Below are 10663 nucleotides of genomic sequence, written 5' to 3' on the forward strand. Positions count from 1 at the left end.
GTGGCATGTTCATGCTCCGAAAGTGCAGGGTGTAACATTATTACTCATGGATTATGTTCATCTTCCCATTATAGGGGTACATCAATTCATTTCAGTTTTAGAAAACAGACTCACGTTCAACACAATCCATTTATAGAGCATTCAAATGAGATAATCAAGGTTTCCAAATATCAAGTTTAAACATCCCTTAAGGGTAATTCGAGTTCAAAAACCAAATCTTTATATCTCAATCTTTAATCACCCCTTAAAGAGGAAAACAATCATGAATACGTATATATAATATAGTACAAACAAGGTTTAATGTGGGCTTGTCCCTCATGCACACAAACCACAACCAAAGAGTTCATAAAAACCGTTCAAAAGAGTATGTTCAAAAGAGACATACAAATCACCTTCATAGTCAAAAAGGAATTTTAAAAGAGACATATCTCAAATCCCGCTCAAACGCACTTTTCAAGATTCAATAATCACATTACAATGGTTTTAGGTGATAAAGATTAGAACTTTAACTAATTCTAGGGATTTCTACGCTTATTCGAAAAACTAGGGCTTATCTAGCCTTAAAAAGGGGTTCTTGATCCCTTTCATGAATCACTAACGGATTCCAACATTGTAGAACTTTCTACTCTAACCCAAACTTTATTAATATTCATAAAATTTCAGAAACTTCACCTCTTAGACGAATCCCACACACCCCTATCTTCTTCTTCTTCTTGAACTTAGGGTTTTAGAGAGATGATTTACTATCAAAAAGGGATGAATATGGTGTGGGAATGATCAAGATTGAGTGAGAACTCACCTTAGGGTTAGAGAGACTTTTCTAGGGTTCTTTTCCTCAGAAATATTGACTTGAACGAAGTGGGAAATAACAAAACGAAGTAGGACTTAAAGAAAATCCGGAACCAGAAAAGATTCCCCGCTCCGTGCTGAGCTGTTATATCCCGTATTTTTGAACGTCAGATTATTTGTAAGCTGAGGTGGGGCCCACACGTCAAGATTTTTTTTTGGAACATGTGACAAGTTATATGAATCACATATGTAAAGTTAAACACAACTCATGGAGGACCCTTGGGCTAAATCAAAGCGGAAGCCCTCCAAACGAATATTTTTAAGAAAACATTTTCGGGTGACCTGACTTCGAGGGGCAAAAACGGTATTATAATTTTAGAATTTGGAAAAATACCAAGAAATAGAAGTTGTAGGTAATTGAATTAGCTTTCCATCCATAGGTCGTGGGTTCCCAGGTGACGTCGGTACAAGGGGATATGGACGTTTTAAGGTAGAAAGGTCAGTGGGCTAGGCCCAACTGGGGACCAACCGGGTTGGCCCAAAAAAATGAAAAGAAAAATTTAGGCCCAAAGAGAGAAGGGTGGCCGGCCAAGCCTAAGGCCCAACCCATGATTCTAATATTTCCCATGTGCCAAATTGTTATAAAGGGATCATTTATCCAAAGAAGCTTCATGAAGCAAAGAAGAGAAAAACAAACACAAAGAAGAGCAAAAATTATAAGGCCATTCGGCCCTTGCTCTCCACTTTCACCCCTCAAAAATTTTGATCCAAAAATTATTATCTTGTGATAATCCTACTAAATTAAGGGTCCTTTACAACTTGGTGTAACTATTTTGGAGGATAAGGAGCTTGGTTCATCAATATAACAACTTGTTCAAGTGAAGAAGATTGTAGAAAAAGGTAAGAATCAATTCCTTTTTCTTATGTTATGAAGGTTTGTTTGTGTTGTAGTATGTAGAAATGAGTAGAATTTATGAAAATATGGAAGTTTGCAAAGTGGGGGTGTTGGCCGTGTGGTACTTCATGAAGAAATGAGAATGAATTAATTTTGTTTGATATGTTGGTTGTGTTGTTGTGATTCTTATAATGTAAATGAAGGTTAAATGGTTTAAGTTGGTATTGAATTGGAATGTAGAAAATTATGTCACTTTAGAATGATTTTGTGATATTATGGAAATGAAGTTGTTAAGATGTAAATCATGATTATGGTTGATGAAATTGGAAGATGGAAATATGTTATGAATATGTATGTTGAAGATTAGAAGTTTTGGATGGATTATAGTTTTGGTGAAAAATTTGTATACTTTGTATATTTTGTGAATATTTCGTAGAGATGATATGAAATATTTCCAAATTGTATTGTAATGATCTTGATTAGTAAATGAATATGAGAAGGTTGGTATTGATTTGAAAATGTGAAGTTGGAATGAAAACTATTACACTATGTTGGAAAGGAGACTAGTTATGCTATATTGTGTTTTGTGATGATTATTAGTATTGTTGTTGGTATGGTTGTTGATATTTGAGCCGAGTTAAATCTCGGGGATGTTGTATGTATAGGGGAGATGCTGCCCAAATTTTTGTAGACAAGTATTGGTTAAGATTGAAATCTTAAAGCCTTACAATTAACATTTGGTAATTGTGACCAAATTGTAGATTTTGGCGAACTTGAAACTTGATTTTGGAGACGTGTATGAAGCGGAAAAGGTATGTAAGGCTTCACTCTTCCTTCTTTGGCATGTCTTAGACATAATAGGTTTGAATACGAGCCTCGGAGACGATCCTATTCCTAGAAATCCGAGTTTGAAATTAACCTTTTTTCATTCAATAGAATTGAATTAAGCTTTCCATATCTTATTGAGACAATTGCATCTAACGTCTATAACTTGTCAAATGAAATCGGATTACACTAAAACCTTCATAGGTGTTGTGACTATCCTAATGAGAATATTTCTATGATGAATATGACGAATATGGTTTCATGGTCAAAGATCACGAGTTATGGACTCAATATGAATATGAGAAAATAGAGTTAGTCCCTAATCCTCAATCTTATTTCTTTGAACATGACTCTACTTTCTAAAGACTTCAAGAATACAAGGTGACGCCTTATGAGGTTTGTGATCATATTATATGTCTTCTCTTAATACTACTCTACGTTTATGGTCTCGCTTTATAGTACTAGTTCCTCCAAGGCGAGACAAAGTGACCATGGTTATTCCATAAGATAATCGGAGGCTACCGACCTTATGTCACTCCGATACGGACACGATTTTCTTTAGGCTCTCATGCATGCTGTTTATATGTTATAAGTATATGTATATGTATATGTATATGGGGAAGATTGGAAAAGAGAAGGCGCTATAGACGCACAGCCACCTGATCAGTTGGAGTATGGTACATGATATCGTCCCAGACACGGGATGCCCGGACGCGGGATATATGGTTAAATGGAACGGAGCCGATGCCTCGGTAATATGACATGTTCTATTTTCTATATATATGAAAAGAAATGTCTTCCTAAGAAAGTAAAGTAATATATGTATATGGACCGGGCTGCACGTTCCGCAGCAATATGTTATAGTATATGCACATATGGATCGGGCTGCACGTTCTGCAGCGTCAAGCATGCATGGTATTCGCCCAAGGGCACTTATATGCACAGGTTATTTTTCTACCTCATGATATGCTCGGTATTTCTTTGATGTCGTTATCCATGTTCTATATTTCCTGTATGTTATTATTCATGCCTTACATACTCGATACATTACTCGTACTGACGTCCCTTCTTGTGGACGCTGCGTTTCATGCCACGCAGGTGAGCAGGCGGACATGTTTGGTTCCTAGGAGCCCTATCGGCGGTACATTAGCAGCGCTCCAGTTGTTCCGGAGCCTCAGTTTCTTGGTACTTTTTTTTGTGTACATATTCGGGCACGGCAGTACCCGACCCTCCTTGTTACCATATGTATTTTGTTTAGAGGCTCGTAGGCAGACATGTACAGTCAGATGTTTCATAATCTTGGTTGTCCCTGTCGATGTATATTAAATTAGTAAAGTTTATTAGTATATGTTTACAATAGTGCTATTAATGATAATACTAAGTAAAGAAATAACGGTATAGTTCATACGACCCACTTAGTAATAAAAGTATGATGCGAGATAAGGGGTGCTCGGTACAAGTATCGGGTACCCGTCGCGGCCCCTAGTTGGGTCGTGACATGAGCCCACATCGCAGGTCCAACACCTGATCATGTTTTTGTTCTGCAGCTGTATTTTTGCGTGTTGGGTCCGCGACACACGCCCAACACATTTTTTTGATAATCGATATTCCCTACGTAAAACAGTCATAGATCCTTGTACATAGCTCCACTTGAGCCCCACTTTATATGGTTGGAAAGGTATTTTAGAGACCTACAACTTTCATGTCTTAAGATTTCTCAAATTCCCAATGAAAATACCCTAAAACTGGATATAAATGCAGACTATCTCAGATTTAGATGAATTTAGAAGCCCTTAAGAACTCCACTTTTTGGTTTGACTTCAAGACGACTGTTTATCACTCGAATTCATCCCGAATAGATTCATATGCCTAAAATATCAACTTAAATACTAGTTTTTATTACATTCACACTTAACTCGGATTTACGTGATGTTACACATCCCAACTCGCCTAGATGCTCTAGAAATGACAAATACCTCAAGCTCACATGGGAACCCAATGTGTTCGGGAACAGGATGCCCCTGAATATGATGATAAGGTACAGATGAGCACGTCGATCAACATCCACCTGAGGTGTGTCCTCTGTAATCGAATGCTCCATGTCTACGAGGCGTAAGTGAGTAACGAGGGAATGCATCGACACTCGACTCTGTCCCCATATATCACCCTCCTGAGGTGCGAAACCAGTGAGCCTAGTCAATTCCTGTCGATACGATGATATCTGCTGAGGCTCCTCAATACACAAAACGCGTCCATCTACCTGTAGACCGTAAATGACCTTCACATCCTGAAGGGTGATGGTGGCCTCAGCAGTGCAGAGATTAAATGTATGGGTCTCTAGTCGCCATTGCTCAATCATGGCTATCACAAGAGCCCTATCATACTGTACGCGACCAGCAGCGACGCAACGGTAGATACCGCCCTGATATAGTATATCTAAGACGCGAGGATGTGGGGGCTATGATGCTAAAGTATCCCATGCTTGTTCCATCAACCTGGGAAGGACCAAGCGGCTGACATCTACATCAGAATCCCATACTATCTGGGACCTATGCTGCTGCTGTAGATGAAGTACCTCTGGCTCGAAGGGCCCCGGATGAAGGGGGCGGGATCCATGGAGGTGTCGTATCTGTTTTATGCATTTTTAATTAATCACTAACATGTTCAAACCTAAACTAAGGATGTTCAGACCTAAACTAAGGAGGTTCAATTATACTAACTAACTAAGACTTTAATGGGAAATTATATTAACTATCTAAATTTGCAAATTAATAATTGTTAGTTAATTATTATACTAACTACAATTAACTAACTAATATTATATTAATGCGATTTTAAATCTTAAACTAAGGATGTTCAAACCTAACCTAAGGATTATATATAATTAACTAACAAATATAATCTTAAGGATATTAAGGTTTAACTAAGGATGTTCAAACCTAAACTAAGGATGTTCAATCCTAACTAAGGATGTTCAATTATACTAACTAACTAAGACTTTAACGGGAAATTATATTAACTATCTAAATTTGCGAATTAATAATTGTTAATTAATTATTATACTAACTACAATTAACTAAATAATATTATATTAATGCTATTTTAAATCTTAAACCAAGGATGTTCAAACCTAACCTAAGGATTAAACTTAAAAATACAATCTTAAGGATATTAAGGTTTAACTAAGGATGTTGAAATCTAAACTAAGGATGTTCAACCCTAAATTAATGATGTTCAATTATACTAACTAACTAAGACTTTAATGGGAAATTATATTAACTATCTAAATTTGCGAATTAATAATTGTTAATTAATTATTATGCTAACTACAATTAACTAACTAATATTATATTAATTCTATTTTAAATCTTAAACTAAGGATATTCAAACCTAACCTAAGGATTAAATACAATTAACTAACAAATATAATCTTAAGGATATTAAGGTTTAACTAAGGATGTTCAAACCCAAACTAAGGATGTTCAATCCTAAATTAACAAATATTTCACAAATAAAAATATAAAGATTAACTATTCATTATCATACAATTAACAATTAGTTAGCAAACAATTAGCCAATAATTAATAAGTAGTTAGCAAATAATTAACAAATAAACAATTAACTAATGAAACTATTAACAAATATTTAATAAATAATTAATAAATAAACAATTAGTTAATCTAACAATTAAGAAATACTAAATAAATAATCAAAAAATAAACAATTAGCTAACAAACAATTAAGAATTAATTAATAAAAAATTTAAAAACAAAAACCAAAAAAACATTTGCGCAAAAAAAAGTTGCTTAGTATTTTTTTTCCGAAATCCGCAACTATTACACAACAATATTGCTTAGGATAATAATATATTTAACAATGTAATAGAAAATTCATAGAGAAATACCTAGATTGAAGGTGATTTTTAGTTTTTGAAATCGAGTTCTACGCCGCTTTATTCCGAAATCAAAGCTTTGAAACTTGTTCCTTGCCTTGAATATACCAAGAATATTGACTTTTGGGTTTTAAAAAAACACGAAAAGGACTTTTTGGAATGTGGGACCTCGGTTTTTGCTCGTTAATGGCGCTTTTTGTTTTTTAAAAAAGAGGGGGGGGGGGGGGGACCGTCGGGGTGGGGAAGATGTTGGGGCTTTTGGTGAACACCTATTCCACAACTAAATTAATGTGGAATAGGACTTAACTATAAATTTATAGTTTGATCCTATTGCGCACTAATGTAGTGCGCAAAAGGTACTTCGGTAATTCTTTTTTCTGGGTTATTTTGGTACCTTTTGTCACTTTTTGGGTCATTTAAGTTGCGGACTCATAAAAAAGAGTGTCCACTTAGGCCTTAGCCAATACTCCTAGGCAAAAATAGGTAAGTTGACTAAACTACCCGTAATTAAATAGGTATTAAGATTTGATTACTTAACTCTTAATAAGGACAATTTTGGAAGAATAAAGTTAGTTGTTTCTTGATTTGATAAGTGAATACTCTTTTTGAATCAAAAAAAAAAAAAAAAAGGGTAAAGGGACACTGTTTTTTATCCCGAGAGAGTAGTATATATTAAATAACGAATTCATAGTTGGATATAGAACTTTCCTACTTTCGAACCCGATTGACGTGTTACCCTGAACAATTGTCGTGTTCTATATATACATATATATATATATATATATTTTTTTTTTCTAACATTTCTTTTCACCTATCATTGTAACATATCTAATTATTGTCGAAATTGTTTGCAAACATGTTAGAAAATATTAAAGTAATGTTCCATGTTACTTGAGACAATTTTCTTTTTGTTTTTTTCTCCCCAAAAAGATAAAAATTTCATGAAGTTCAAACAATTTTTTTCCCTCTTTCGTCAGCTTTGGTTCTCTGTTGAAGTTTCGATGTCGTTTCTTCTACAGTTGACTACTGTACCTAGTATGATTCATATATATTGAAGAGATAATGGTCAAAACACACCTCAAATATCACTTTTTGTGAATTTCTCTATCTGAATTATTAGGTGTTTGTGTTTTCTATCTAAACTATTACAAAATATTTATCAAAACACACCTCAATTAGTATCTGATGGTGTATGGTGTACATTCTTCTTCTTCTTCTTCTTCTTCTTCTTCTTCTTTTTTTTTTTTGTTTAAAAATGGTGCCTAATGGCACTCCACGCAGATAGTTAAAGGAATTAGTTGGAAAATTAAAAAAAAAGAAGAGGTAATGATCAAAAAACACATCTGAAATATCACTTTTTTGCGAGTTTCCAGCACCATCAGATACTAGTTGAGGTATGTTTTGATAAATAGTTGGTGATACTTCAGGTAAGGAAGCAAAGACACCTGATAGTGCAAGTGTGTTTTGATAAAAAATTTGTGATAGTTTGGGTAGGAAACACAAACACTTGATAGTTTGCTCTCGTTATTTTCATTTTAATATTGCTTTGATTTACTTGTCCGTATCTAATCTTTTTTGTCAAGCTTTCTCTTGAGCCGATAGTCTTTCGGAAAGAACAATTCTACCTTCCAAGATAGAGGTAAGGTCAGTGGGTATGTTGTTGGTGTTGATTCAAGTATTAAAAGAAGATATGCTATTAAGGTCAGTTTAATTATTTCTCTCTTTATTGTGAATCAAATAATTGGAAGAGCCTATTTAAACTTTGGGGAACGTCTATGTACTTGACCAGTTTATTTTGCCCGGTGGTGGTAAACAGGTATATAAAGTGCATAATGCCTTCCTTTTTTCTTCTCTTTTTTGAGACGAAAAAAGTAGTGTTATTGGATTTCAAAGAGTGTTGTAGCCTTGTAGGGCTCTCACAAGTCACAATTTGAGTTTTAGCCAAAATTGTCACTTATTTATGAGAGTAAATTTATTTTGGTCCTTCAAATATAACTTGAACATCTTTAGTCCGTGAAGTTCTAAAGTAGAGCACCTTTGATTCAACTAAGTACTAACATAATGGACCTAAAGACTAACAATGACTACCAAAACACGCGGTAAAAATCGATCGAGAAAAAATCGACCGACTTTTCTACCGATCCACTTGGTCGGTTTGATCCCAATTTTTATTTTAAAAATATTTTTTAATTAAAATTGACTAATCTTTGGTCGTTTCCCTGAGCCAATAGCCGGGTAATGAAAAATCGACTGAACTCGATCGGTTTATTTAAAAAATTTAATCGGAGTTTTGACTAAAAAAACTAACCTATCGGGGTTAGTTTATCAATTTTTTCTTTTAAAAATAAAGTTGACTGAGCCCGGTCGGTTATACTAAAAATATTTTTGCAGAATATATAAATGACCGAGCTCGGTCAATTTTTTATTTTTTTCCTTAGAGTAAAAAAAATCGATTGAGCTCGACCAATTTATTAAAAAGAAAACTAGAAAAATAAGGATTAAACAGGTCGAGTCAGTCAATCCGATAGTCGATCAAGTATTTTTGGTCGGTTTTTGTCGTGTTTTTAGTAATACTTTTTTGATAGTCACCATTAGTTTTTAAGTCCATTCGATTAGTTGGACCAAATGTGCTCCACTTTAACAAATTTAAAGAACTAAAGATGCTCAAAATTATATTTGAACGACCAAAATAGATCTACTCCCATAAATAAAAAACAATTTTAGATATTCGATTTTGGTAAGGAAAAGGTTAGTACGTGGTTTTGTGTATTTACGTTCACTATATATTAAGTACACAAAACCTCGTACAAACCTTTTCCATACCAAAAACCGAGAGTTCTTCGTCAACATGATGAAACCCTCAAAGCATTCTGAATTTCTATCAACTTCAATGCAAGATTCTTCAAGGTTGATGATTCTTAACCTTCCACCAGAACTCATAACTGAAATCTTCTTAAGGTTACCGGTGAAATCCCTCCTTCGATTCAGGCGTGTTTCAAAATCTTGGCTTGCATTAATCTCTAGCCATGCATTTATTAAAACCCATCTTATGTTATCAGCTAATAACGAGGACAACAGCCACCATAAGCTGTTGAAAAACGGATATTACTATAAGTACAATCTTGTGTTCTTTTAGGTCTTTACTTTATGAGTCTGTTACTGAGGCATCTGACTTGGATTTTCCGGTGAAAAATGGCCACATTTTATGGATTTTAGGGTCCGTCAATGAATTGATTTGTCTTTTCAATGGAGCAAACGAATTGCTTCTACGGAACCCAGCAATTAGAAAGTACAAGAAATTGCCTGATTATAAACCTAGGTGGAGAGAGAGTACTACTTGCTCTGTTATATATGGTTTTGGATTTGATGAGTTCCGTGATGATTATAAGGTGGTAGGTAGATTTGGTATTTACGAATATGACACTTTGGATCACATCGAGGTCGGAATTTATAGTCTAAGTAGTGATTCTTGGAGAAGTAAGGATGCTTTTCCGGGTGAGATGCCATTCGTTTATCCAAGTAAGTTTTTAAATGGGAAGGTTCATTGACCTACCACTGCTGGTATCATTTTTTCTATTGATATGGCTGATGAGAAATGGGGAAAGATAGAGCAACCTTCTTGTGTAGAACGAGGTTTTAATTTGAGGCTAGGAGTGTTGGGAAATGATCTTTCTGTACTCCATAATTACCTCGACGCTAGCGCAGATGTGTGGGTTATGCAAGAGTATGGAGTTAAAGAGTCTTGGGCAAAAATGTATACCATCAAATTCCCTAGTTATATTGAGAGGTATGTGCTTGTACGATCCTTTTTCATGTCAAATAAAGGTGAAATTCTGCTTGTGTTTGGATCAACTTTGATGATATATGATCCAAAGGGTGACTCAATAAAATATGCAAAGGTTACTAACTTTGGTTCCTGTAATGAGAGTGAAATCTACGTTGAAAGCCTTGTATTTCCCACTTCAAAGAAAGAAGAAAACAGCCAAGGATACATTAAGAATGAAGGCTGTGAAAAACTCAGATGAATGATGATTGCGTAACTAATGACCTGTAAGATTCCGTTTTATACATTTCTCACAAATGCTGCTCAATTATGTTTCTTTTGTAAAATATCGAAAAATATATTGCATATTTGGTGGACATCGTTACGACATGTCTGGTTGGAACTTTTGGCATATTTCCATGAAACAACTTTTTGCGAGAACATTTATTTGGTTGTAGAGTTTGGTGTCTTCAACACTCAAAATAAATGGCATCAACTA

At 34.7% G+C, this 10663-nt stretch overlaps 1 pseudogene; it reads left to right on the plus strand.

Annotated features, from left to right (window-relative positions):
- The first annotated feature begins 9252 nt into the window (after positions 1-9252).
- LOC132620106 (F-box/kelch-repeat protein At3g23880-like) lies at positions 9253-10455 on the plus strand (annotated as a pseudogene).
- The last annotated feature ends 208 nt before the right edge of the window (positions 10456-10663 follow it).

This window comes from Lycium barbarum, chromosome 11 (genome assembly GCF_019175385.1).
Source record: "Lycium barbarum isolate Lr01 chromosome 11, ASM1917538v2, whole genome shotgun sequence".
Taxonomy (NCBI): Eukaryota; Viridiplantae; Streptophyta; class Magnoliopsida; order Solanales; family Solanaceae; genus Lycium; species Lycium barbarum.